We start from the raw sequence: 26,366 nt of genomic DNA, 5'->3' as shown, positions 1-26,366 counted from the left end.
CCAGTGAGGCTCTTCTTATGTCCTTGTCTGTCTGCAGGGGGCGCTGGTGGGGCTGGCCATTAGCAGCCCTGTTCACTGTGTTGCCACCACGGCTGCTTCCTGGGGAGGGGGGATGGTGGGTGGGAGAGATGCCACACCTGCAGGTGGGAGGAGGGGCTGAAGAGAAGGTATGGCCAAGTTCCTGGAGGAAAAGTCCATAGTCTGTTATTGAGAAAGACATGGGGGAATGCTGCTACTCTTTGGGGATTCCACATGGAATGTTGCTACTCTTTGGGGGTTCTAGAATCTTTTGTTAGTCTTTGGGGTTCCGGAATGTTGCCACTCTTTGGGTTTTTGCCAGGTACTAGGGACATGGATTGACCACCTTGAGGACAGGCTACTTGGCTGGACGGACCGTTGGTCTGACCCAGTGAGGCTCTTCTTATGTCCTTGTCTGTCTGCAGGGGGCGCTGGTGGGGCTGGCCATTAGCAGCCCTGTTCACTGTGTTGCCTCCACGGTTGCTTCCTGGGGAGGGGGGGTTGGTGGGTGGGAGAGATGCCATACCTACAGGTGGAAGGATGGGCTGAAGAGGTTTGGCCAAATTCCTGGAGGAAAAGTCCATAGTCTGTTATTGAGAAAGACATGGGGGAATGCTGCTACTAGAATCTTTTGTTAGTCTTTGGGGTTCCGGAATGTTGCCACTCTTTGGGTTTTTGCCTGGTACTAGGGACCTGGATTGACCACCTTGAGGACGGGCTACTTGGCTGGACAGACCATTGGTCTGACCCAGTGAGGCTCTTCTTATGTCCTTGTCTGTCTGCAGGGGGCGCTGGTGGGGCTGGCCATTAGCAGCCCTGTTCACTGTGTTGCCTCCACGGCTGCTTCCTGGGGAGGGGGGGATGGTGGGTGGGAGAGATGCCACACCTGCAGGTGGGAGGAGGGGCTGAAGAGAAGGTTTGCCAAGTTCCTGGAGGAAAAGTCCATAGTCTGTTATTGATAAAGACATGGGGGAATGCTGCTACTCTTTGGGGATTCCACATGGAATGTTGCTACTCTTTGGGGGTTCTAGAATCTTTTGTTAGTCTTTGGGGTTCCGGAATGTTGCCTCTTTGGGTTTTTGCCAGGTACTAGGGACCTGGATTGACCACCTTGAGGACAGGCTACTTGGCTGGACGGACCGTTGGTCTGACCCAGTGAGGCTCTTCTTATTTCCTTGTCTGTCTGCAGGGGGCGCTGGCCATTAGCAGCCCTGTTCACTGTGTTGCCTCCACGGCTGCTTCCTGGGGAGGGGGGTTGGTGGGTGGGAGAGATGCCATACCTACAGGTGGAAGGAGGGGCTGAAGAGGTTTGGCCAAGTTCCTGGAGGAAAAGTCCATAGTCTGTTATTGAGAAAGACATGGGGGAATACTGCTACTCTTTGGGGATTCCACATGGAATGTTGCTACTCTTTGGGGGTTCTAGAATCTTTTGTTAGTCTTTGGGGTTCCGGAATGTTGCCACTCTTTGGGTTTTTGCCAGGTACTAGGGACCTGGATTGACCACCCTGAGGACGGGCTACTTGGCTGGACGGACCGTTGGTCTGACCCAGTGAGGCTCTTCTTATGTCCTTGTCTGTCTGCAGGGGGCGCTGGTGGGGCTGTCCATTAGCAGCCCTGTTCACTGTGTTGCCTCAATGGTTGCTTCCTGGGGAGGGGGGTTTGGTGGGTGGGAGAGATGCCATACCTACAGGTGGAAGGAGGGGCTGAAGAGGTTTGGCCAAGTTCCTGGAGGAAAAGTCCATAGTCTGTTATTGAGAAAGACATGGGGGAATGCTGCTACTCTTTGGGGGTTCTAGAATCTTTTGTTAGTCTTTGGGGTTCCAGAATGTTGCCACTCTTTGGGTTTTTGCCAGGTACTAGGGACCTGGATTGACCACCTTGAGGACAGGCTACTTGGCTGGACGGACCATTGGTCTGACCCAGTGAGGCTCTTCTTATGTCCTTGTCTGTCTGTAGGAGGCACTGGTGGGGCTGGCCATTAGCAGCCCTGTTCACTGTGTTGCCTCCATGGTTGCTTCCTGGGGAGGGGGGTTGGTGAGTGGGAGAGATGCCATACCTACAGGTGGAAGGAGGGGCTGAAGAGGTTTGGCCAAGTTCCTGGAGGAAAAGTCCATAGTCTGTTATTGAGAAAGACATGGGGGAATGCTGCTACTCTTTGGGGATTCCACATAGAATGTTGCTACTCTTTGGGGGTTCTAGAATCTTTTGTTAGTCTTTGGGGTTCGGAATGTTGGCACTCTTTGGGTTTTTGCCAGGTACTAGGGACCTGGATTGACCACCTTGAGGACAGGCTACTTGGCTGGACGGACCATTGGTCTGACCCAATGAGGCTCTTCTTATGTCCTTGTCTGTCTGCAGGGGGTGCTGGCCATTAGCAGCCCTGTTCACTGTGTGGCCTCCACGGCTGCTTCCTGGGGAGGGGGGTTGGTGGGTGGGAGAGATGCCATACCTACAGGTGGAAGGAGGGGCTGAAGAGGTTTGGCCAAGTTCCTGGAGGAAAAGTCCATAGTCTGTTATTGAGAAAGACATGGGGGAATGCTGCTACTCTTTGGGGGTTCTAGAATCTTTTGTTAGTCTTTGGGGTTCCGGAATGTTGCCACTCTTTGGGTTTTTGCCTGGTACTAGGGACCTGGATTGACCACCTTGAGGACAGGCTACTTGGCTGGACGGACCATTGGTCTGACCCAGTGAGGCTCTTCTTATGTCCTTGTCTGTCTGTAGGGGGCACTGGTGGGGCTGGCCATTAGCAGCCCTGTTCACTGTGTTGCCTCCACGGTTGCTTCCTGGGGAGGGGGGTTGGTGGGTGGGAGAGATGCCATACCTACAGGTGGAAGGAGGGGCTGAAGAGGTTTGGCCAAGTTCCTGGAGGAAAAGTCCATAGTCTGTTATTGAGAAAGACATGGGGGAATGCTGCTACTCTTTGGGGGTTCTAGAATCTTTTGTTAGTCTTTGGGGTTCCGGAATGTTGCCACTCTTTGGGTTTTTGCCAGGTACTAGGGACCTGGATTGACCACCTTGAGGACAGGCTACTTGGCTGGACGGACCATTGGTCTGACCCAGTGAGGCTCTTCTTATGTCCTTGTCTGTCTGCAGGGGGCGCTGGCCATTAGCAGTCCTGTTCACTGTGTTGCCTCCACGGTTGCTTCCTGGGGAGGGGGGTTGGTGGGTGGGAGAGATGCCATACCTACAGGTGGAAGGAGGGGCTGATGAGGTTTGGCCAAGTTCCTGGAGGAAAAGTCCATAGTCTGTTATTGAGAAAGACATGGGGGAATGCTGCTACTCTTTGGGGATTCCACATGGAATGTTGCTACTCTTTGGGGGTTCTAGAATCTTTTGTTAGTCTTTGGGGTTCCGGAATGTTGCCACTCTTTGGGTTTTTGCCAGGTACTAGGGACCTGGATTGACCACCTTGAGGACAGGCTACTTGGCTGGACGGACCATTGGTCTGACCCAGTGAGGCTCTTCTTATGTCCTTGTCTGTCTGCAGGGGGCGCTGGTGGGGCTGGCCATTAGCAGCCCTGTTCACTGTGTTGCCTCCACGGTTGCTTCCTGGGGAGGGGGGTTGGTGGGTGGGAGAGATGCCATACCTACAGGTGGAAGGAGGGGCTGAAGAGGTTTGGCCAAGTTCCTGGAGGAAAAGTCCATAGTCTGTTATTGAGAAAGACATGGGGGAATGCTGCTACTCTTTGGGGGTTCTAGAATCTTTTGTTAGTCTTTGGGGTTCCGGAATGTTGCCACTCTTTGGGTTTTTGCCATGGTACTAGGGACCTGGATTGACCACCTTGAGGACAGGCTACTTGGCTGGACGGACCATTGGTCTGACCCAGTGAGGCTCTTCTTATGTCCTTGTCTGTCTGCAGGGGGCAGCTGGTGGGGCTGGCCATTAGCAGCCCTGTTCACTGTGTTGCCTCCACGGTTGCTTCCTGGGGAGGGGGGTTGGTGGGTGGGAGAGATGCCATACCTACAGGTGGAAGGAGGGGCTGAAGAGGTTTGGCCAAGTTCCTGGAGGAAAAGTCCATAGTCTGCTATTGAGAAAGACATGGGGGAATGCTGCTACTCTTTGGGGATTCCACATGGAATGTTGCTACTCTTTGGGGGTTCTAGAATCTTTTGTTAGTCTTTGGGGTTCCGGAATGTTGCCACTCTTTGGGTTTTTGCCAGGTACTAGGGACCTGGATTGACCACCTTGAGGACAGGCTACTTGGCTGGACGGACCATTGGTCTGACCCAGTGAGGCTCTTCTTATGTCCTTGTCTGTCTGCAGGGGGCGCTGGTGGGGCTGGCCATTAGCAGCCCTGTTCACTGTGTTGCCTCCACGGTTGCTTCCTGGGGATGGGGGTTGGTGGGTGGGAGAGATGCCATACCTACAGGTGGAAGGAGGGGCTGAAGAGGTTTGGCCAAGTTCCTGGAGGAAAAGTCCATAGTCTGTTATTGAGAAAGACATGGGGGAATGCTGCTACTCTTTGGGGGTTCTAGAATCTTTTGTTAGTCTTTGGGGTTCCGGAATGTTGCCACTCTTTGGGTTTTTGCCAGGTACTAGGGACCTGGATTGACCACCTTGAGGACAGGCTACTTGGCTGGACGGACCATTGGTCTGACCCAGTGAGGCTCTTCTTATGTCCTTGTCTGTCTGCAGGGGGCGCTGGTGGGGCTGGCCATTAGCAGCCCTGTTCACTGCTGTTGCCTCCACGGTTGCTTCCTGGGGAGGGGGGTTGGTGGGTGGGAGAGATGCCATACCTACAGGTGGAAGGAGGGGCTGAAGAGGTTTGGCCAAGTTCCTGGAGGAAAAGTCCATAGTCTGTTATTGAGAAAGACATGGGGGAATGCTGCTACTCTTTGGGGGTTCTAGAATCTTTTGTTAGTCTTTGGGGTTCCGGAATGTTGCCACTCTTTGGGTTTTTGCCAGGTACTAGGGACCTGGATTGACCACCTTGAGGACAGGCTACTTGGCTGGACGGACCATTGGTCTGACCCAGTGAGGCTCTTCTTATGTCCTTGTCTGTCTGCAGGGGGCGCTGGTGGGGCTGGCCATTAGCAGCCCTGTTCACTGCGTTGCCTCAACGGTTGCTTCCTGGGGAGGGGGGTTGGTGGGTGGGAGAGATGCCATTACCTACAGGTGGAAGGAGGGGCTGAAGAGGTTTGGCCAAGTTCCTGGAGGAAAAGTCCATAGTCTGTTATTGAGAAAGACATGGGGGAATGCTGCTACTCTTTGGGGGTTCTAGAATCTTTTGTTAGTCTTTGGAGTTCCGGAATGTTGCCACTCTTTGGGTTTTTGCCATGGTACTAGGGACCTGGATTGACCACCTTGAGGACAGGCTACCTGGCTGGACGGACCATTGGTCTGACCCAGTGAGGCTCTTCTTATGTCCTTGTCTGTCTGCAGGGGGCGCTGGTGGGGCTGGCCATTAGCAGCCCTGTTCACTGTGTTGCCTCCACGGTTGCTTCCTGGGGAGGGGGGTTGGTGGGTGGGAGAGATGCCATACCTACAAGTGGAAGGAGGGGCTGAAGAGGTTTGGCCAAGTTCCTGGAGGAAAAGTCCATAGTCTGCTATTGAGAAAGACATGGGGGAATGCTGCTACTCTTTGGGGATTCCACATGGAATGTTGCTACTCTTTGGGGGTTCTAGAATCTTTTGTTAGTCTTTGGGGTTCCGGAATGTTGCCACTCTTTGGGTTTTTGCCAGGTACTAGGGACCTGGATTGACCACCTTGAGGACAGGCTACTTGGCTGGACGGACCAGTGGTCTGACCCAGTGAGGCTCTTCGTATGTCCTTGTCTGTCTGCAGGGGGGCGCTGGTGGGGCTGGCCATTAGCAGCCCTGTTCACTGTGTTGCCTCCACGGTTGCTTCCTGGGGAGGGGGGTTGGTGGGTGGGAGAGATGCCATACCTACAGGTGGAAGGAGGGGCTGAAGAGGTTTGGCCAAGTTCCTGGAGGAAAAGTCCATAGTCTGTTATTGAGAAAGACATGGGGGAATGCTGCTACTCTTTGGGGGTTCTAGAATCTTTTGTTAGTCTTTGGGGTTCCGGAATGTTGCCACTCTTTGGGTTTTTGCCAGGTACTAGGGACCTGGATTGACCACCTTGAGGACAGGCTACTTGGCTGGACGGACCATTGGTCTGACCCAGTGAGGCTCTTCTTATGTCCTTGTCTGTCTGCAGGGGGCGCTGGTGGGGCTGGCCATTAGCAGCCCTGTTCACTGTGTTGCCTCCACGGTTGCTTCCTGGGGAGGGGGGTTGGTGGGTGGGAGAGATGCCATACCTACAGGTGGAAGGAGGGGCTGAAGAGGTTTGGCCAAGTTCCTGGAGGAAAAGTCCATAGTCTGTTATCGAGAAAGACATGGGGGAATGCTGCTACTCTTTGGGGGTTCTAGAATCTTTTGTTAGTCTTTGGGGTTCCAGAATGTTGCCACTCTTTGGGTTTTTGCCAGGTACTAGGGACCTAGATTGACCACCTTGAGGACAGGCTACTTGGCTGGACGGACCATTGGTCTGACCCAGTGAGGCTCTTCTTATGTCCTTGTCTGTCTGCAGGGGGCGCTGGTGGGGCTGGCCATTAGCAGCCCTGTTCACTGTGTTGCCTCCACGGTTGCTTCCTGGGGAGGGGGGTTGGTGGGTGGGAGAGATGCCATACCTACAAGTGGAAGGAGGGGCTGAAGAGGTTTGGCCAAGTTCCTGGAGGAAAAGTCCATAGTCTGCTATTGAGAAAGACATGGGGGAATGCTGCTACTCTTTGGGGATTCCACATGGAATGTTGCTACTCTTTGGGGGTTCTAGAATCTTTTGTTAGTCTTTGGGGTTCCGGAATGTTGCCACTCTTTGGGTTTTTGCCAGGTACTAGGGACCTGGATTGACCACCTTGAGGACAGGCTACTTGGCTGGACGGACCATTGGTCTGACCCAGTGAGGCTCTTCTTATGTCCTTGTCTGTCTGCAGGGGGCGCTGGTGGGGCTGGCCATTAGCAGCCCTGTTCACTGTGTTGCCTCCACGGTTGCTTCCTGGGGGGGGGGGTTGGTGGGTGGGAGAGATGCCATACCTACAGGTGGAAGGAGGGGCTGAAGAGGTTTGGCCAAGTTCCTGGAGGAAAAGTCCATAGTCTGTTATTGAGAAAGACATGGGGGAATGCTGCTACTCTTTGGGGGTTCTAGAATCTTTTGTTAGTCTTTGGGGTTCCGGAATGTTGCCACTCTTTGGGTTTTTGCCAGGTACTAGGGACCTGGATTGACCACCTTGAGGACAGGCTACTTGGCTGGACGGACCATTGGTCTGACCCAGTGAGGCTCTTCTTATGTCCTTGTCTGTCTGCAGGGGGCGCTGGTGGGGCTGGCCATTAGCAGCCCTGTTCACTGTGTTGCCTCCACGGTTGCTTCCTGGGGAGGGGGGTTGGTGGGTGGGAGAGATGCCATACCTACAGGTGGAAGGAGGGGCTGATGAGGTTTGGCCAAGTTCCTGGAGGAAAAGTCCATAGTCTGTTATTGAGAAAGACATGGGGGAATGCTGCTACTCTTTAGGGGTTCTAGAATCTTTTGTTAGTCTTTGGGGTTCCGGAATGTTGCCACTCTTTGTGTTTTTGCCAGGTACTAGGGACCTGGATTGACCACCTTGAGGACAGGCTACTTGGCTGGACGGACCATTGGTCTGACCCAGTGAGGCTCTTCTTATGTCCTTGTCTGTCTGCAGGGGGCGCTGGTGGGGCTGGCCATTAGCAGCCCTGTTCACTGTGTTGCCTCCACGGTTGCTTCCTGGGGAGGGGGGTTGGTGGGTGGGAGAGATGCCATACCTACAGGTGGAAGGAGGGGCTGAAGAGGTTTGGTCAAGTTCCTGGAGGAAAAGTCCATAGTCTGTTATTGAGAAAGACATGGGGGAATGCTGCTACTCTTTGGGGGTTCTAGAATCTTTTGTTAGTCTTTGGGGTTCCGGAATGTTGCCACTCTTTGGGTTTTTGCCAGGTACTAGGGACCTGGATTGACCACCTTGAGGACAGGCTACTTGGCTGGACGGACCATTGGTCTGACCCAGTGAGGCTCTTCTTATGTCCTTGTCTGTCTGCAGGGGGCGCTGGTGGGGCTGGCCATTAGCAGCCCTGTTCACTGTGTTGCCTCCACGGTTGCTTCCTGGGGAGGGGGGTTGGTGGGTGGGAGAGATGCCATACCTACAGGTGGAAGGAGGGGCTGAAGAGGTTTGGCCAAGTTCCTGGAGGAAAAGTCCATAGTCTGTTATTGAGAAAGACATGGGGGAATGCTGCTACTCTTTGGGGGTTCTAGAATCTTTTGTTAGTCTTTGGGGTTCCGGAATGTTGCCACTCTTTGGGTTTTTGCCAGGTACTAGGGACCTGGATTGACCACCTTGAGGACAGGCTACTTGGCTGGACGGACCATTGGTCTGACCCAGTGAGGCTCTTCTTATGTCCTTGTCTGTCTGCAGGGGGCGCTGGTGGGGCTGGCCATTAGCAGCCCTGTTCACTGTGTTGCCTCCACGGTTGCTTCCTGGGGATGGGGGTTGGTGGGTGGGAGAGATGCCATACCTACAGGTGGAAGGAGGGGCTGAAGAGGTTTGGCCAAGTTCCTGGAGGAAAAGTCATAGTCTGTTATTGAGAAAGACATGGGGGAATGCTGCTACTCTTTGGGGGTTCTAGAATCTTTTGTTAGTCTTTGGGGTTCCGGAATGTTGCCACTCTTTGGGTTTTTGCCAGGTACTAGGGACCTGGATTGACCACCTTGAGGACAGGCTACTTGGCTGGACGGACCATTGGTCTGACCCAGTGAGGCTCTTCTTATGTCCTTGTCTGTCTGCAGGGGGCGCTGGTGGGGCTGGCCATTAGCAGCCCTGTTCACTGTGTTGCCTCCACGGTTGCTTCCTGGGGAGGGGGGTTGGTGGGTGGGAGAGATGCCATACCTACAGGTGGAAGGAGGGGCTGAAGAGGTTTGGCCAAGTTCCTGGAGGAAAAGTCCATAGTCTGTTATTGAGAAAGACATGGGGGAATGCTGCTACTCTTTGGGGGTTCTAGAATCTTTTGTTAGTCTTTGGGGTTCCGGAATGTTGCCACTCTTTGGGTTTTTGCCAGGTACTAGGGACCTGGATTGACCACCTTGAGGACAGGCTACTTGGCTGGACGGACCATTGGTCTGACCCAGTGAGGCTCTTCTTATGTCCTTGTCTGTCTGTAGGGGGCACTGGTGGGGCTGGCCATTAGCAGCCCTGTTCACTGTGTTGCCTCCACGGTTGCTTCCTGGGGAGGGGGGTTGGTGGGTGGGAGAGATGCCATACCTACAGGTGGAAGGAGGGGCTGAAGAGGTTTGGCCAAGTTCCTGGAGGAAAAGTCCATAGTCTGTTATTGAGAAAGACATGGGGGAATGCTGCTACTCTTTGGGGGTTCTAGAATATTTTGTTAGTCTTTGGGGTTCCGGAATGTTGCCACTCTTTGGGTTTTTGCCAGGTACTAGGGACCTGGATTGACCACCTTGAGGACAGGCTACTTGGCTGGACGGACCATTGGTCTGACCCAGTGAGGCTCTTCTTATGTCCTTGTCTGTCTGCAGGGGGCGCTGGTGGGGCTGGCCATTAGCAGCCCTGTTCACTGTGTTGCCTCCACGGTTGCTTCCTGGGGAGGGGGGTTGGTGGGTGGGAGAGATGCCATACCTACAGGTGGAAGGAGGGGCTGAAGAGGTTTGGCCAAGTTCCTGGAGGAAAAGTCCATAGTCTGTTATTGAGAAAGACATGGGGGAATGCTGCTACTCTTTGGGGGTTCTAGAATCTTTTGTTAGTCTTTGGGGTTCCGGAATGTTGCCACTCTTTGGGTTTTTGCCAGGTACTAGGGACCTGGCTTGACCACCTTGAGGACAGGCTACTTAGGCTGGACGGACCATTGGTCTGACCCAGTGAGGCTCTTCTTATGTCCTTGTCTGTCTGCAGGGGGCGCTGGTGGGGCTGGCCATTAGCAGCCCTGTTCACTGTGTTGCCTCCATGGTTGCTTCCTGGGGAGGGGGGTTGGTGGGTGGGAGAGATGCCATACCTACAGGTGGAAGGAGGGGCTGAAGAGGTTTGGCCAAGTTCCTGGAGGAAAAGTCCATAGTCTGTTATTGAGAAAGACATGGGGGAATGCTGCTACTCTTTGGGGGTTCTAGAATCTTTTGTTAGTCTTTGGGGTTCCGGAATGTTGCCACTCTTTGGGTTTTTGCCAGGTACTAGGGACCTGGATTGACCACCTTGAGGACAGGCTACTTGGCTGGACGGACCATTGGTCTGACCCAGTGAGGCTCTTCTTATGTCCTTGTCTGTCAGCAGGGGGCGCTGGTGGGGCTGGCCATTAGCAGCCCTGTTCACTGTGTTGCCTCCACAGTTGCTTCCTGGGGAGGGGGGTTGGTGGGTGGGAGAGATGCCATACCTACAGGTGGAAGGAGGGGCTGAAGAGGTTTGGCCAAGTTCCTGGAGGAAAAGTCCATAGTCTGTTATTGAGAAAGACATGGGGGAATGCTGCTACTCTTTGGGGGTTCTAGAATCTTTTGTTAGTCTTTGAAGTTCCGGAATGTTGCCACTCTTTGGGTTTTTGCCAGGTACTAGGGACCTGGATTGACCACCTTGAGGACAGGCTACTTGGCTGGACGGACCATTGGTCTGACCCAGTGAGGCTCTTCTTATGTCCTTGTCTGTCTGCAGGGGGCGTTGGTGGGGCTGGCCATTAGCAGCCCTGTTCACTGTGTTGCCTCCACGGTTGCTTCCTGGGGAGGGGGGTTGGTGGGTGGGAGAGATGCCATACCTACAGGTGGAAGGAGGGGCTGAAGAGGTTTGGCCAAGTTCCTGGAGGAAAAGTCCATAGTCTGTTATTGAGAAAGACATGGGGGAATGCTGCTACTCTTTGGGGGTTCTAGAATCTTTTGTTAGTCTTTGGGGTTCTGGAATGTTGCCACTCTTTGGGTTTTTGCCAGGTACTAGGGACCTGGATTGACCACCTTGAGGACAGGCTACTTGGCTGGACGGACCATTGGTCTGACCCAGTGAGGCTCTTCTTATGTCCTTGTCTGTCAGCAGGGGGCGCTGGTGGGGCTGGCCATTAGCAGCCCTGTTCACTGTGTTGCCTCCACAGTTGCTTCCTGGGGAGGGGGGTTGGGGGGTGGGAGAGATGCCATACCTACAGGTGGAAGGAGGGGCTGAAGAGGTTTGGCCAAGTTCCTGGAGGAAAAGTCCATAGTCTGTTATTGAGAAAGACATGGGGGAATGCTGCTACTCTTTGGGGGTTCTAGAATCTTTTGTTAGTCTTTGAAGTTCCGGAATGTTGCCACTCTTTGGGTTTTTGCCAGGTACTAGGGACCTGGATTGACCACCTTGAGGACAGGCTACTTGGCTGGACGGACCATTGGTCTGACCCAGTGAGGCTCTTCTTATGTCCTTGTCTGTCTGCAGGGGGCGCTGGTGGGGCTGGCCATTAGCAGCCCTGTTCACTGTGTTGCCTCCACGGTTGCTTCCTGGGGAGGGGGGTTGGTGGGTGGGAGAGATGCCATACCTACAGGTGGAAGGAGGGGCTGAAGAGGTTTGGCCAAGTTCCTGGAGGAAAAGTCCATAGTCTGTTATCGAGAAAGACATGGGGGAATGCTGCTACTCTTTGGGGGTTCTAGAATCTTTTGTTAGTCTTTGGGGTTCCGGAATGTTGCCACTCTTTGGGTTTTTGCCAGGTACTAGGGACCTGGATTGACCACCTTGAGGACAGGCTACTTGGCTGGACGGACCATTGGTCTGACCCAGTGAGGCGCTTCTTATGTCCTTGTCTGTCTGCAGGGGGCGCTGGTGGGGCTGGCCATTAGCAGCCCTGTTCACTGTGTTGCCTCCACGGTTGCTTCCTGGGGAGGGGGGTTGGTGGGTGGGAGAGATGCCATACCTACAGGTGGAAGGAGGGGCTGAAGAGGTTTGGCCAAGTTCCTGGAGGAAAAGTCCATAGTCTGTTATTGAGAAAGACATGGGGGAATGCTGCTACTCTTTGGGGGTTCTAGAATCTTTTGTTAGTCTTTGGGGTTCCGGAATGTTGCCACTCTTTGGGTTTTTGCCAGGTACTAGGGACCTGGATTGACCACCTTGAGGACAGGCTACTAGGCTGGACGGACCATTGGTCTGACCCAGTGAAGCTCTTCTTATGTCCTTGTCTGTCTGCAGGGGGCGCTGGTGGGGCTGGCCATTAGCAGCCCTGTTCACTGTGTTGCCTCCATGGTTGCTTCCTGGGGAGGGGGGTTGGTGGGTGGGAGAGATGCCATACCTACAGGTGGAAGGAGGGGCTGAAGAGGTTTGGCCAAGTTCCTGGAGGAAAAGTCCATAGTCTGTTATTGAGAAAGACATGGGGGAATGCTGCTACTCTTTGGGGGTTCTAGAATCTTTTGTTAGTCTTTGGGGTTCCGGAATGTTGCCACTCTTTGGGTTTTTGCCAGGTACTAGGGACCTGGATTGACCACCTTGAGGACAGGCTACTTGGCTGGACGGACCATTGGTCTGACCCAGTGAGGCTCTTCTTATGTCCTTGTCTGTCAGCAGGGGGCGCTGGTGGGGCTGGCCATTAGCAGCCCTGTTCACTGTGTTGCCTCCACAGTTGCTTCCTGGGGAGGGGGGTGGGGGGGTGGGAGAGATGCCATACCTACAGGTGGAAGGAGGGGCTGAAGAGGTTTGGCCAAGTTCCTGGAGGAAAAGTCCATAGTCTGTTATTGAGAAAGACATGGGGGAATGCTGCTACTCTTTGGGGGTTCTAGAATCTTTTGTTAGTCTTTGAAGTTCCGGAATGTTGCCACTCTTTGGGTTTTTGCCAGGTACTAGGGACCTGGATTGACCACCTTGAGGACAGGCTACTTGGCTGGACGGACCATTGGTCTGACCCAGTGAGGCTCTTCTTATGTCCTTGTCTGTCTGCAGGGGGCGTTGGTGGGGCTGGCCATTAGCAGCCCTGTTCACTGTGTTGCCTCCACGGTTGCTTCCTGGGGAGGGGGGTTGGTGGGTGGGAGAGATGCCATACCTACAGGTGGAAGGAGGGGCTGAAGAGGTTTGGCCAAGTTCCTGGAGGAAAAGTCCATAGTCTGTTATTGAGAAAGACATGGGGGAATGCTGCTACTCTTTGGGGGTTCTAGAATCTTTTGTTAGTCTTTGGGGTTCCGGAATGTTGCCACTCTTTGGGTTTTTGCCAGGTACTAGGGACCTGGATTGACCACCTTGAGGACAGGCTACTTGGCTGGACGGACCATTGGTCTGACCCAGTGAGGCTCTTCTTATGTCCTTGTCTGTCTGCAGGGGGCGCTGGTGGGGCTGGCCATTAGCAGCCCTGTTCACTGTGTTGCCTCCACAGTTGCTTCCTGGGGAGGGGGGTTGGTGGGTGGGAGAGATGCCATACCTACAGGTGGAAGGAGGGGCTGAAGAGGTTTGGCCAAGTTCCTGGAGGAAAAGTCCATAGTCTGTTATTGAGAAAGACATGGGGGAATGCTGCTACTCTTTGGGGGTTCTAGAATCTTTTGTTAGTCTTTGGGGTTCCGGAATGTTGCCACTCTTTGGGTTTTTGCCAGGTACTAGGGACCTGGATTGACCACCTTGAGGACAGGCTACTTGGCTGGACGGACCATTGGTCTGACCCAGTGAGGCTCTTCTTATGTCTTTGTCTGTCTGCAGGGGGCGCTGGTGGGGCTGGCCATTAGCAGCCCTGTTCACTGTGTTGCCTCCACGGTTGCTTCCTGGGGAGGGGGGTTGGTGGGTGGGAGAGATGCCATACCTACAGGTGGAAGAAGGGGCTGAAGAGGTTTGGCCAAGTTCCTGGAGGAAAAGTCCATAGTCTGTTATTGAGAAAGACATGGGGGAATGCTGCTACTCTTTGGGGGTTCTAGAATCTTTTGTTAGTCTTTGGGGTTCCGGAATGTTGCCACTCTTTGGGTTTTTGCCAGGTACTAGGGACCTGGATTGACCACCTTGAGGACAGGCTACTTGGCTGGACGGACCATTGGTCTGACCCAGTGAGGCTCTTCTTATGTCCTTGTCTGTCTGCAGGGGGCGTTGGTGGGGCTGGCCATTAGCAGCCCTGTTCACTGTGTTGCCTCCACGGTTGCTTCCTGGGGAGGGGGGTTGGTGGGTGGGAGAGATGCCATACCTACAGGTGGAAGGAGGGGCTGAAGAGGTTTGGCCAAGTTCCTGGAGGAAAAGTCCATAGTCTGTTATTGAGAAAGACATGGGGGAATGCTGCTACTCTTTGGGGGTTCTAGAATCTTTTGTTAGTCTTTGGGGTTCCGGAATGTTGCCACTCTTTGTGTTTTTGCCAGGTACTAGGGACCTGGATTGACCACCTTGAGGACAGGCTACTTGGCTGGACGGACCATTGGTCTGACCCAGTGAGGCTCTTCTTATGTCCTTGTCTGTCTGCAGGGGGCGCTGGTGGGGCTGGCCATTAGCATCCCTGGTCACTGTGTTGCCTCCACGGTTGCTTCCTGGGGAGGGGGGTTGGTGGGTGGGAGAGATGCCATACCTACAAGTGGAAGGAGGGGCTGAAGAGGTTTGGCCAAGTTCCTGGAGGAAAAGTCCATAGTCTGTTATTGAGAAAGACATGGGGGAATGCTGCTACTCTTTGGGGGTTCTAGAATCTTTTGTTAGTCTTTGGGGTTCCGGAATGTTGCCACTCTTTGGGTTTTTGCCAGGTACTAGGGACCTGGATTGACCACCTTGAGGACAGGCTACTTGGCTGGACGGACCATTGGTCTGACCCAGTGAGGCTCTTCTTATGTCCTTGTCTGTCTGCAGGGGGCGCTGGTGGGGCTGGCCATTAGCAGCCCTGTTCACTGTGTTGCCTCCACGGTTGCTTCCTGGGGATGGGGGTTGGTGGGTGGGAGAGATGCCATACCTACAGGTGGAAGGAGGGGCTGAAGAGGTTTGGCCAAGTTCCTGGAGGAAAAGTCATAGTCTGTTATTGAGAAAGACATGAGGGAATGCTGCTACTCTTTGGGGGTTCTAGAATCTTTTGTTAGTCTTTGGGGTTCCGGAATGTTGCCACTCTTTGGGTTTTTGCCAGGTACTAGGGACCTGGATTGACCACCTTGAGGACAGGCTACTTGGCTGGACGGACCATTGGTCTGACCCAGTGAGGCTCTTCTTATGTCCTTGTCTGTCTGCAGGGGGCGCTGGTGGGGCTGGCCATTAGCAGCCCTGTTCACTGTGTTGCCTCCACGGTTGCTTCCTGGGGATGGGGGTTGGTGGGTGGGAGAGATGCCATACCTACAGGTGGAAGGAGGGGCTGAAGAGGTTTGGCCAAGTTCCTGGAGGAAAAGTCATAGTCTGTTATTGAGAAAGACATGGGGGAATGCTGCTACTCTTTGGGGGTTCTAGAATCTTTTGTTAGTCTTTGGGGTTCCGGAATGTTGCCACTCTTTGGGTTTTTGCCAGGTACTAGGGACCTGGATTGACCACCTTGAGGACAGGCTACTTGGCTGGACGGACCATTGGTCTGACCCAGTGAGGCTCTTCTTATGTCCTTGTCTGTCAGCAGGGGGCGCTGGTGGGGCTGGCCATTAGCAGCCCTGTTCACTGTGTTGCCTCCACAGTTGCTTCCTGGGGAGGGGGGTTGGGGGGTGGGAGAGATGCCATACCTACAGGTGGAAGGAGGGGCTGAAGAGGTTTGGCCAAGTTCCTGGAGGAAAAGTCCATAGTCTGTTATTGAGAAAGACATGGGGGAATGCTGCTACTCTTTGGGGGTTCTAGAATCTTTTGTTAGTCTTTGAAGTTCCGGAATGTTGCCACTCTTTGGGTTTTTGCCAGGTACTAGGGACCTGGATTGACCACCTTGAGGACAGGCTACTTGGCTGGACGGACCATTGGTCTGACCCAGTGAAGCTCTTCTTATGTCCTTGTCTGTCTGCAGGGGGCGCTGGTGGGGCTGGCCATTAGCAGCCCTGTTCACTGTGTTGCCTCCACAGTTGCTTCCTGGGGAGGGGGGTTGGTGGGTGGGAGAGATGCCATACCTACAGGTGGAAGGAGGGGCTGAAGAGGTTTGGCCAAGTTCCTGGAGGAAAAGTCCATAGTCTGTTATTGAGAAAGACATGGGGGAATGCTGCTACTCTTTGGGGGTTCTAGAATCTTTTGTTAGTCTTTGGGGTTCCGGAATGTTGCCACTCTTTGGGTTTTTGCCAGGTACTAGGGACCTGGATTGACCACCTTGAGGACAGGCTACTTGGCTGGACGGACCATTGGTCTGACCCAGTGAGGCTCTTCTTATGTCCTTGTCTGTCTGCAGGGGGCGCTGGTGGGGCTGGCCATTAGCAGCCCTGTTCACTGTGTTGCCTCCACGGTTGCTTCCTGGGGAGGGGGGTTGGTGGGTGGGAGAGATGCCATACCTACAGGTGGAAGGAGGGGCTGAAGAGGTTTGGCCAAGTTCCTGGAGGAAAAGTCCATAGTCTGTTATTGAGAAAGACATGGGGGAATGCTGCTACTCTTTGGGGGTTCTAGAATCTTTTGTTAGTCTTTGAAGTTCCGGAATGTTGCCACTCTTTGGGTTTTTGCCAGGTACTAGGGACCTGGATTGACCACCTTGAGGACAGGCTACTTGGCTGGACGGACCATTGGTCTGACCCAGTGAAGCTCTTCTTATGTCCTTGTCTGTCTGCAGGGGGCGCTGGTGGGGCTGGCCATTAGCAGCCCTGTTCACTGTGTTGCCTCCACAGTTGCTTCCTGGGGAGGGGGGTTGGTGGGTGGGAGAGATGCCATACCTACAGGTGGAAGGAGGGGCTGAAGAGGTTTGGCCAAGTTCCTGGAGGAAAAGTCCATAGTCTGTTATTGAGAAAGACATGGGGGAATGCTGCTACTCTTTGGGGGTTCTAGAATCTTTTGTTAGTCTTTGGGGTTCCGGAATGTTGCCACTCTTTGGGTTTTTGCCAGGTACTAGGGACCTGGATTGACCACCTTGAGGACAGGCTACTTGGCTGGACGGACCATTGGTCTGACCCAGTGAGGCTCTTCTTATGTCCTTGTCTGTCTGCAGGGGGCGCTGGTGGGGCTGGCCATTAGCAGCCCTGTTCACTGTGTTGCCTCCACGGTTGCTTCCTGGGGAGGGGGGTTGGTGGGTGGGAGAGATGCCATACCTACAGGTGGAAGGAGGGGCTGAAGAGGTTTGGCCAAGTTCCTGGAGGAAAAGTCCATAGTCTGTTATTGAGAAGACATGGGGGAATGCTGCTACTCTTTGGGGGTTCTAGAATCTTTTGTTAGTCTTTGAAGTTCCGGAATGTTGCCACTCTTTGGGTTTTTGCCAGGTACTAGGGACCTGGATTGACCACCTTGAGGACAGGCTACTTGGCTGGACGGACCATTGGTCTGACCCAGTGAAGCTCTTCTTATGTCCTTGTCTGTCTGCAGGGGGCGCTGGCCATTAGCAGTCCTGTTCACTGTGTTGCCTCCACAGTTGCTTCCTGGGGAGGGGGGTTGGTGGGTGGGAGAGATGCCATACCTACAGGTGGAAGGAGGGGCTGATGAGGTTTGGCCAAGTTCCTGGAGGAAAAGTCCATAGTCTGTTATTGAGAAAGACATGGGGGAATGCTGCTACTCTTTGGGGGTTCTAGAATCTTTTGTTAGTCTTTGGGGTTCCGGAATGTTGCCACTCTTTGGGTTTTTGCCAGGTACTAGGGACCTGGATTGACCACCTTGAGGACAGGCTACTTGGCTGGACGGACCATTGGTCTGACCCAGTGAGGCTCTTCTTATGTCCTTGTCTGTCTGCAGGGGGCGCTGGTGGGGCTGGCCATTAGCAGCCCTGTTCACTGTGTTGCCTCCACGGTTGCTTCCTGGGGAGGGGGGTTGGTGGGTGGGAGAGATGCCATACCTACAGGTGGAAGGAGGGGCTGAAGAGGTTTGGCCAAGTTCCTGGAGGAAAAGTCCATAGTCTGTTATTGAGAAAGACATGGGGGAATGCTGCTACTCTTTGGGGGTTCTAGAATCTTTTGTTAGTCTTTGAAGTTCCGGAATGTTGCCACTCTTTGGGTTTTTGCCAGGTACTAGGGACCTGGATTGACCACCTTGAGGACAGGCTACTTGGCTGGACGGACCATTGGTCTGACCCAGTGAAGCTCTTCTTATGTCCTTGTCTGTCTGCAGGGGGCGCTGGTGGGGCTGGCCATTAGCAGCCCTGTTCACTGTGTTGCCTCCACGGTTGCTTCCTGGGGAGGGGGGTTGGTGGGTGGGGGAGATGCCATACCTACAGGTGGAAGGAGGGGCTGAAGAGGTTTGGCCAAGTTCCTGGAGGAAAAGTCCATAGTCTGTTATTGAGAAAGACATGGGGGAATGCTGCTACTCTTTGGGGGTTCTAGAATCTTTTGTTAGTCTTTGGGGTTCCGGAATGTTGCCACTCTTTGGGTTTTTGCCAGGTACTAGGGACCTGGATTGACCACCTTGAGGACAGGCTACTTGGCTGGACGGACCATTGGTCTGACCCAGTGAGGCTCTTCTTATGTCCTTGTCTGTCTGCAGGGGGCGCTGGTGGGGCTGGCCATTAGCAGCCCTGTTCACTGTGTTGCCTCCACGGTTGCTTCCTGGGGAGGGGGGTTGGTGGGTGGGAGAGATGCCATACCTACAGGTGGAAGGAGGGGCTGAAGAGGTTTGGCCAAGTTCCTGGAGGAAAAGTCCATAGTCTGTTATTGAGAAAGACATGGGGGAATGCTGCTACTCTGTGGGGGTTCTAGAATCTTTTGTTAGTCTTTGGGGTTCCGGAATGTTGCCACTCTTTGGGTTTTTGCCAGGTACTAGGGACCTGGATTGACCACCTTGAGGACAGGCTACTTGGCTGGACGGACCATTGGTCTGACCCAGTGAAGCTCTTCTTATGTCCTTGTCTGTCTGCAGGGGGCGCTGGTGGGGCTGGCCATTAGCAGCCCTGTTCACTGTGTTGCCTCCACGGTTGCTTCCTGGGGAGGGGGGTGGGGGGGTGGGAGAGATGCCATACCTACAGGTGGAAGGAGGGGCTGAAGAGGTTTGGCCAAGTTCCTGGAGGAAAAGTCCATAGTCTGTTATTGAGAAAGACATGGGGGAATGCTGCTACTCTTTGGGGGTTCTAGAATCTTTTGTTAGTCTTTGGGGTTCCGGAATGTTGCCACTCTTTGGGTTTTTGCCAGGTACTAGGGACCTGGATTGACCACCTTGAGGACAGGCTACTTGGCTGGACGGACCATTGGTCTGACCCAGTGAGGCTCTTCTTATGTCCTTGTCTGTCTGCAGGGGGCGCTGGTGGGGCTGGCCATTAGCAGCCCTGTTCACTGTGTTGCCTCCACGGTTGCTTCCTGGGGAGGGAGGTTGGGGGGGGGGGAGATGCCACACCTGCAGGTGGGAGGAGGGGGCAGAATTGAGGCAGGAGTAAAAGCGTCTGAGATGGGGAAAATAAGACGGAAGAAGGGCAGAAGTTTGGGCTGAATGCTGGTTGACTTAGGAGAGGCAGCAACGCTTAGAAGGAGGGGGAGGGGAAGGCCAGGCTCGTGCCGAACGCCACGCTCCTGATAGGTGGAAAGGCGCGCGCAGCGGCTGCTAGCGTTCCTCGCGCTCACCCCCCACCTAGTGCTTCTTTCCAGGGCTGCATTTGAGGGGAAGAGCAGCGCCAATCACTTACGTCTCTTGACTCTCTCATGTTCCCGCTCGGTGGTTTCGCCACCGCGAAGTTTCGGTACCTGGACAGAAGGAATGCCGGGAAACTCCCAGCAGCCAATCAGCGAGGGACACCTGCTCCGCTACACCAATCTTTTGCGAACAAAGCCCAGCAGCCAATGAGCGAGGAGGATGCGTTCCGATGCCACCAATGAGGACGCTCAGGAAATTCTGCGCGTAGGCAAGTCTGTGAGATGATATTCACTGGTATTCCAGTCAGTTGCAAGCCTCATTCTAGTGTTCTATGTCTCAACCCTCAGTGTGGTGCTCCTGCAGCCTCAGTACATTTCACGCTTGGTGATTCAAGCCTCATTCTATTGCTCCAATAGCCTCTTTGATTCAAGCCTCATTCTAGATTACCTATAGCCACTCATTGTGATTCGACCTCATTCTATTGCTCCAATAGCCTCTGTGATTCAAGCCTCATTCTAGAGCTCCAATAGCCACTCATTGTGATTGGAGCCTCATTATAGTGCTCCAATAGCCTCTGTGATTCAAGCCTCATTCTAGTGCTCCAATAGCCACTCACTGTGATTCGAACCTCATATTGCTCCAATAGCCTCTGATTCAAGCCTCATTCTAGTGCTCCAATAGCCTCTGTGATTCAAGTCTCATTCTAGAGCTCCAATAGCCACTCATTGTGATTGGAGCCTCATTATTCAAGCCTCATTCTAGTGCTCCAATAGCCACTCACTGTGATTCGAACCTCATATTGCTCCAATAGCCTCTAATTCAAGCCTCATTGTATTGCTCCAATAGCCTCTCACTGCTATTCAAGCCTCATTCGAGTGTTCCAATAGTCTTTCACTGCAATTCAAGCCTCATTCTGACCACCCCACCTATTTTTTTTTTTCCTGCAATACCTTAGAGAGGGCTTATGTTGGTGACTGGGGCAACCCACACAGAGAAAAGAAAGCGGAGTGCACAAAGATCAAACTGTATTTTGCCACTGCTACTGCTAAAAGGGAGAGGGTTGAGTCCAGAATCCACCCATATTCCTCCCATGGCCACTTCCCCTTTTCAGATTTTTATATAAAATTTACTCACAAATCGCAGCTGTATATGTAAATTTAAAATTGATACCAATTAATGCTGATATCTGCATGCACAATTGGCTGCATTTTAAGTGCCCTTTAACATGGCTGCTGAAAGCATAACAACAGGAGGCTTTCACCCTGCCTCTTTGTCTTTCTCTGCTGTATCCTGCCCACAGGAAATTGCACGGGTGGGTCAAAAGCTGCCATCAGGCATGGTAAAGTGTTTAGGACTGCAGTGGAATAAGGAGGGAAAGATAGCAGGTGCATGGGGATGGAAGCAACGCGGGGCAGGGAGGGGTGGCCAAAACAAGTTGTCTTAGGGTGCTATGATTCCTTGTGCCAACCATCCCTATAGAAAAGCAGGCATTAGAAACGGTAAGACCGGCTTTCTGTGAAATAAAAGTGACAAGGGCAGGTTGTGCTCACCTTTGCTTGTTCCTACAAAAGCTCCCAATGGCTTTTTTATCACCATGAAAAGAGAGTCGGCTGGAGAAAGGAAGTGTGTCAGCGCCGAAAGCAGGAGCCCTTCTATGCTTCTCAAGAGACCACACCATAACCACTGGAGCAGGGATGTCAAAGTCCCTCCTCGAGGGCCGCAATTCAGTATGGTTTTCAGGATTTCCCCAATGAATTTGCATGACATCTATTAGCATACAATGAAAGCAGTGCATGCAAATAGATCTCATGCATATTCATTGGGGAAATCCTGAAAACCCGACTGGATTGCGGCCCTCGAGGAGGGACTTTGACACCCCTGCTCTAAAGGGTGAAGGGTAATGGATTTAATATGCTGCCTTTCTGTGGTACTACTGTCTGAAGTGGGCTCACAATCTAAGCTCTGTATCTGGGGCCATGGAGGGCTAAGTGACTTGCTCAGGATCAACGGAGCTGCAGTGGGAATTGAACCCAGGTTCTCGGCCCACTACGTTGAGAGACTAGGTAGTTGCCTAGGGCAGCAGGTTTTGATGTCAGGGAGAACAGACTTTTGTAAAATAGGCACCGGTTGGTGTTGGCTAGGCAGCAGTGCCAATGGTGATTAATACAGGCTGCCTCTACTGCATCCTGCCTATGAGAAAACAGGAAGTTACATCAGGAAGGAAGACACTGTGACCATCACCTCAGGAACAGCACACACACGCCTTCCTGCTTTGGTTTGTGTGGTGACTCTATGTGGAGACCATTAGCCCTGAGCATTTTGATTTTAGGTAACAAGGGCCAGACACTGTGTGAAATATAAAGACACCCAAAACCTTAAGTGAAAACTTACCACACCATAAAAGCCCTAACCAAAAGCTCCAGCTCTCTGGACATGTACTCTTGTCTGTTTGTTCTGTCCAGCATCTCCCTTCGGTGTTTCCATCCCTGTCCTCAGGGCTGGCTGTGGTGCCCTGAACCAACTTTTTAAATTTGTGCCCTCCCCAACCTACCCTCCTTCTTGCATGTACTTCAGTATCTCCCCCTCGTTGTCAACCCCCCCTAACTGCTGAACCAGATGAGGCACTGGCTCAGGATGCTGGTGATAAAGGGCGTCAAAATCTCATTTATCCCTCTGAGAGTCTGAAGCGAGACTGAACTGGGATTTGGGCGCCCTTTATCACTTGCTCTCTGGGCCAGTGCCTTATGCTTGTCCCTATCTTTCCCTCAAGTTCAGCATCTTCTCCCTTTCCAGTATTATCTCCCTGTGTTCCTATATCTGTCTCCCCCTTTCCAAACATTCTCTCCTCCCCAGAGTTTTCCATCATCTCACCCAATGTGCCCATTATCTTCTCCCTTTTCATGCCTCATTGAATTCCACTGTCCCTCCCTATCCACAATTTCTTTTCTATGTCCCCATCTCTCCCCATTTATACCTTTTCGTGTGTCTCTTTCCACGCCACATATCCCTCCAGCCTGTTTCAGAGGTCCAGCATCTCTCTCCATTTCTTTCCTTCCTCCTCTCTCCACACACCACACTGCACCAGACCTGCCTCTCACCTGCTCCCTTTTACCCACTCTCTCCCATCTCCTCTGTACCACTCTGATACTGGCAAATAAGCCAGTCAGCCTTGTGCCGGTGTTAAAGCCTCTCTTCAGGTGCATCCCGCCTATGTGGAATACAGGAAGTTACATCAGAGTAGGTGGGACAAGCCTGAAGACAGGCCCTAACGCCGGCACAAGGCTGACTGACTTAACTGCTGGTGCCAGAGAAGTACAGAAGAGCCAGAGGCTTTTTTTGCGCCTGTGGAGAGGAGGAGGAAAAAGACAGGTCTGTGGGGGACTGAGGCAGTGTGAATTTACCACTGGGCAACAAGGTGGTTGACTGCCACCTTTGCCCATTGGTAAAAGTATCCTTGCTTCTCCAGGCCACCATGGACTGGAGAAGGTAGCAACCGGGAGGAATTGCAAACTTCCCTGCCCTGCCCCTCACTCCCTGGTTTGTGCTGCAGCAAAATGAATCTGTTCGCAGGGCTGTAGCTCTATGCATGCCACCACTGCTTTTTCTTTTCACCACCATAAAACAGGAAGTTACATCATTGGGGGAGGGGGGAGCAGAGGAGGGAAGCTGGCAGTGATATACATAGAGCTATGGCTTGCACATAGCTTTATTTTGTTACAGCAAGAACCTGTGAGTGAGGAGCAGGGAAGGGACGTTCGCTATTCCTCCTGGCCGGGAGGAGAAGTGCCTGTGGTGCCTAGATGCCATTTTCTTTGTCAAATCTGTTTGAGGGAGAACCCGCTCCTAGCTATGCCTCTGTGCAGTGTGTAATTTTCAATAGCTTGTTTAGCTGAATAAATGGCTTTTTGAAATTGCCACACTGAAAATATTCTGTAAGTTGGGTGTGTTGCTTGGTGACATGGGCATGTCCGCTGCAGTTGCACATGATGTGGATGAAGGTTGGATCTGGGTGAATTCCCCGGCTCTTAAGAAGGGGGCCATGAGGAGGGACGGGGGTATGATTGTTGGCTGGGGGGACCCAGCTGATTGGCATGAGTAAACTGTAAAAAATGTGGGTGAAATTCTGAGTGGGAAAAAGGATGTCGTAATCATGGGGAGAAATAAAAGACCACGACGAGGCCTTTGGTTACCCAAACTTCCGTCACGACCTGTGAGGAGAGGGCGTATTCTCTCCGCAGAGTTGTGCAAGTAATATGGTTTCTTGTTTATTATAATTTAATAAGCCGTCTTTCCTGAGGAGATAACAAAGCAGTGAATAATAGACATCAAAGCTAAATCTGAGAGGAAAGAATGACAGTTGCCAAAGGAAAGGACATAAATTGAAGGAAAGAGTGTTGCTAGTAATATATTACTTTTAAAAGTGGGAGTAACCACTGCTGAGTAATATAAAATAGTTTCAGGTTTATTTAAAATTTGATTATATCGCTTACAATACTTGTAAGCGATGTACACTTTAAAATGGGGTACATTATTATAAAATAAGAATACATCTCAAACCATACACAAACCAACATTATACAACAGGGAAAGGGATTGAACTAGAGAATGACACGGTGACAAAATTCATCACCGTGCCCGTCCCCGCGGATAACCGCAGGAAATAAACCCATGTCATTTTCTAGTGTCTATTTCAACCTCAGTCCTTCTACACCAGCATTCTTCAAAGCAAAGCTTGCGGGTCAGTGGTTGTGGCCATTCATACTCTGATTCTTCCCTCTCTCTTTAAAGAATGACATGAAGATGGTTTCCCGCGGGGACGGGGACGATGATGAATTTTGTCACCGTGTCATTCTCTAGATTGAACTACAATAGTTATAGTAAAGAAAGGAGTCAAGGGAAGCACCTAAAGGGTTGTCAGGGGGAATATCGGATGTCTCCTGAGTTGTAGACTTCTTTAAAGAGAAGTATCGTACATTTGATACTTAAGTGTGAAACAGGAATATGTTACAGTCACTGGTTTAGGTAGGTTTCTGTGAAAAATAATGTATTAAGAACATAAGAATTACCGCTGCTGGGTCAGGCCAGTGGTCCATCGTGCTCAGCAGTCCACTCCCGCGGCAGCCCCTAGGTCAAAGACCAATGCCCTAACTGAGTCTAGCCTTACCTGCGTATGTTTTGGTTCAGCAGGAACTTGTCTAATTTTGTATTGAATCCCTGGAGGGTGTTTTCCCGTATAACAGCCTCAGGAAGAGCGTTCCAGTTTTCCACCACTCTCTGGGTGAAGAACTTCCTTACGTTTGTACAAAATCTATCCCCTTTTAATTTTAGAGAGTGTCCTCTCGTTCTCTCTACCTTGGAGAGGGTGAACAACCTGTTTTTATCTACTAAGTCTATTCCCTTCATTATCTTGAATGTTTCGATCGTGTCCCCTCTCAGTCTCCTCTTTTCAAGGGAGAAGAGGCCCAGTTTCTCTAATCTTTCACTGTATGGCAACTCCTCCAGCCCCTTAACCATTTTAGTCGCTCTTCTCCGGACCCTTTTGAGTAATACTGTGTCCTTCTTCATGTACAGCGACCAGTGCTGGATGCAGTATTCCAGGTGGAGGCGTACCATGGGTGAGGTCTTTAAAATACTGAGTGAAGGGAAACAGGTAGATGTGAATCACTTGTTTACTCTTTCGAAAACTACTAGGAGTAGGCAGTGGTCTCAAACTCAAACCCTTTGCAAGGCCACATTTTGGATTTGTAGATACTTGGAGGGCCTCAGAAAAAATAGTTAATGTCTTATTAAAGAAATGACAATTTTGCATGAGGTAAAACTCTTTATCTATCTTCTATCTATATATAAAAAATCGTAGGTATGTGTGTATGTATGTATGTATGTGTGTGTGTGTATGTGCCGCGATCACGCAAAACGGCTTGACCGATTTGAACGAAACTTGGTATGCAGATCCCTCACTATCTGGGGTGATATGTTCTGGGGGTCTCGCGGCCCACCTGCATACGTGGGCGGAGCTACAAACAGAAAATCAGATTTCACCCATTCATGTCAATGGAAACAATGTAAATAGCTGCCAATGCAAAAACGGCTTGCCCGATTTGAACGAAACTTGGTATGCAGATCCCTCACTACCTGGGGTGATATGTTCTGGGGGTCTCGCGGCCCACCTCCACACGTGGGCGGAGCTACAAACAGAAAATCAGATTTCACCCATTCATGTCAATGGAAAAAATGTAAAAAGCTGCCAACGCAAAAACGGCTTGCCCGATTTGAACGAAACTTGGTATGCAGATCCCTCACTATCTGGGGTGATATGTTCTGGGGGGTCTCGCGGCCCACCTGCATACGTGGGCGGAGCTACAAACAGAAAATCAGATTTCACCCATTCATGTCAATGGAAACAATGTAAATAGCTGCCAACGCAAAAACGGCTTGCCAGATTTGAACGAAACTTGGTATGCAGATCCCTCACTACCTGGGGTGATATGTTCTGGGGGTCTCGCGGCCCACCTGCACACGTGGGCGGAGCTACAAACAGAAAATCAGATTTCACCCATTCATGTCAATGGAAAAAATGTAAAAAGCTGCCAACGCAAAAATGGCTTGCCCGATTTGAACGAAACTTGGTATGCAGATCCCTCACTACCTGGGGTGATATGTTCTGGGGGTCTCGCGGCCCACCTGCACACGTGGGCGGAGCTACAAACAGAAAATCAGATTTCACCCATTCATGTCAATGGAAACAATGTAAATAGCTGCCAACGCAAAAACGGCTTGACCGATTTGAACGAAACTTGGTATGCAGATCCCTCACTAC

The 26,366-nt window shown here is 52.1% G+C and overlaps 1 protein-coding gene across 2 annotated transcripts in view; it reads right to left on the bottom strand.

Moving 5' to 3' along the window:
• The window catches only part of LOC117357396, a 57,407-nt gene extending 37,512 nt beyond the window's left edge, over positions 1-19,895 (bottom strand). The window contains exon 1 of one of the 2 annotated variants that reach the window (XM_033937909.1): positions 19,602-19,895. The gene's annotated coding sequence lies outside the window, so the exon portion shown is untranslated. The remainder of the gene's footprint in view (positions 1-19,601) is intronic. The other variant, XM_033937918.1, reaches the window with a different exon arrangement.
• Between the last annotated feature and the right edge of the window lie 6,471 nt (positions 19,896-26,366).

This window comes from Geotrypetes seraphini, chromosome 1 (genome assembly GCF_902459505.1).
Source record: "Geotrypetes seraphini chromosome 1, aGeoSer1.1, whole genome shotgun sequence".
Classification (NCBI taxonomy): Eukaryota; Metazoa; Chordata; class Amphibia; order Gymnophiona; family Dermophiidae; genus Geotrypetes; species Geotrypetes seraphini.
Note: the sequence above shows the minus strand (reverse complement) of the source record. Positions and strands in the feature narration are given on the sequence as shown.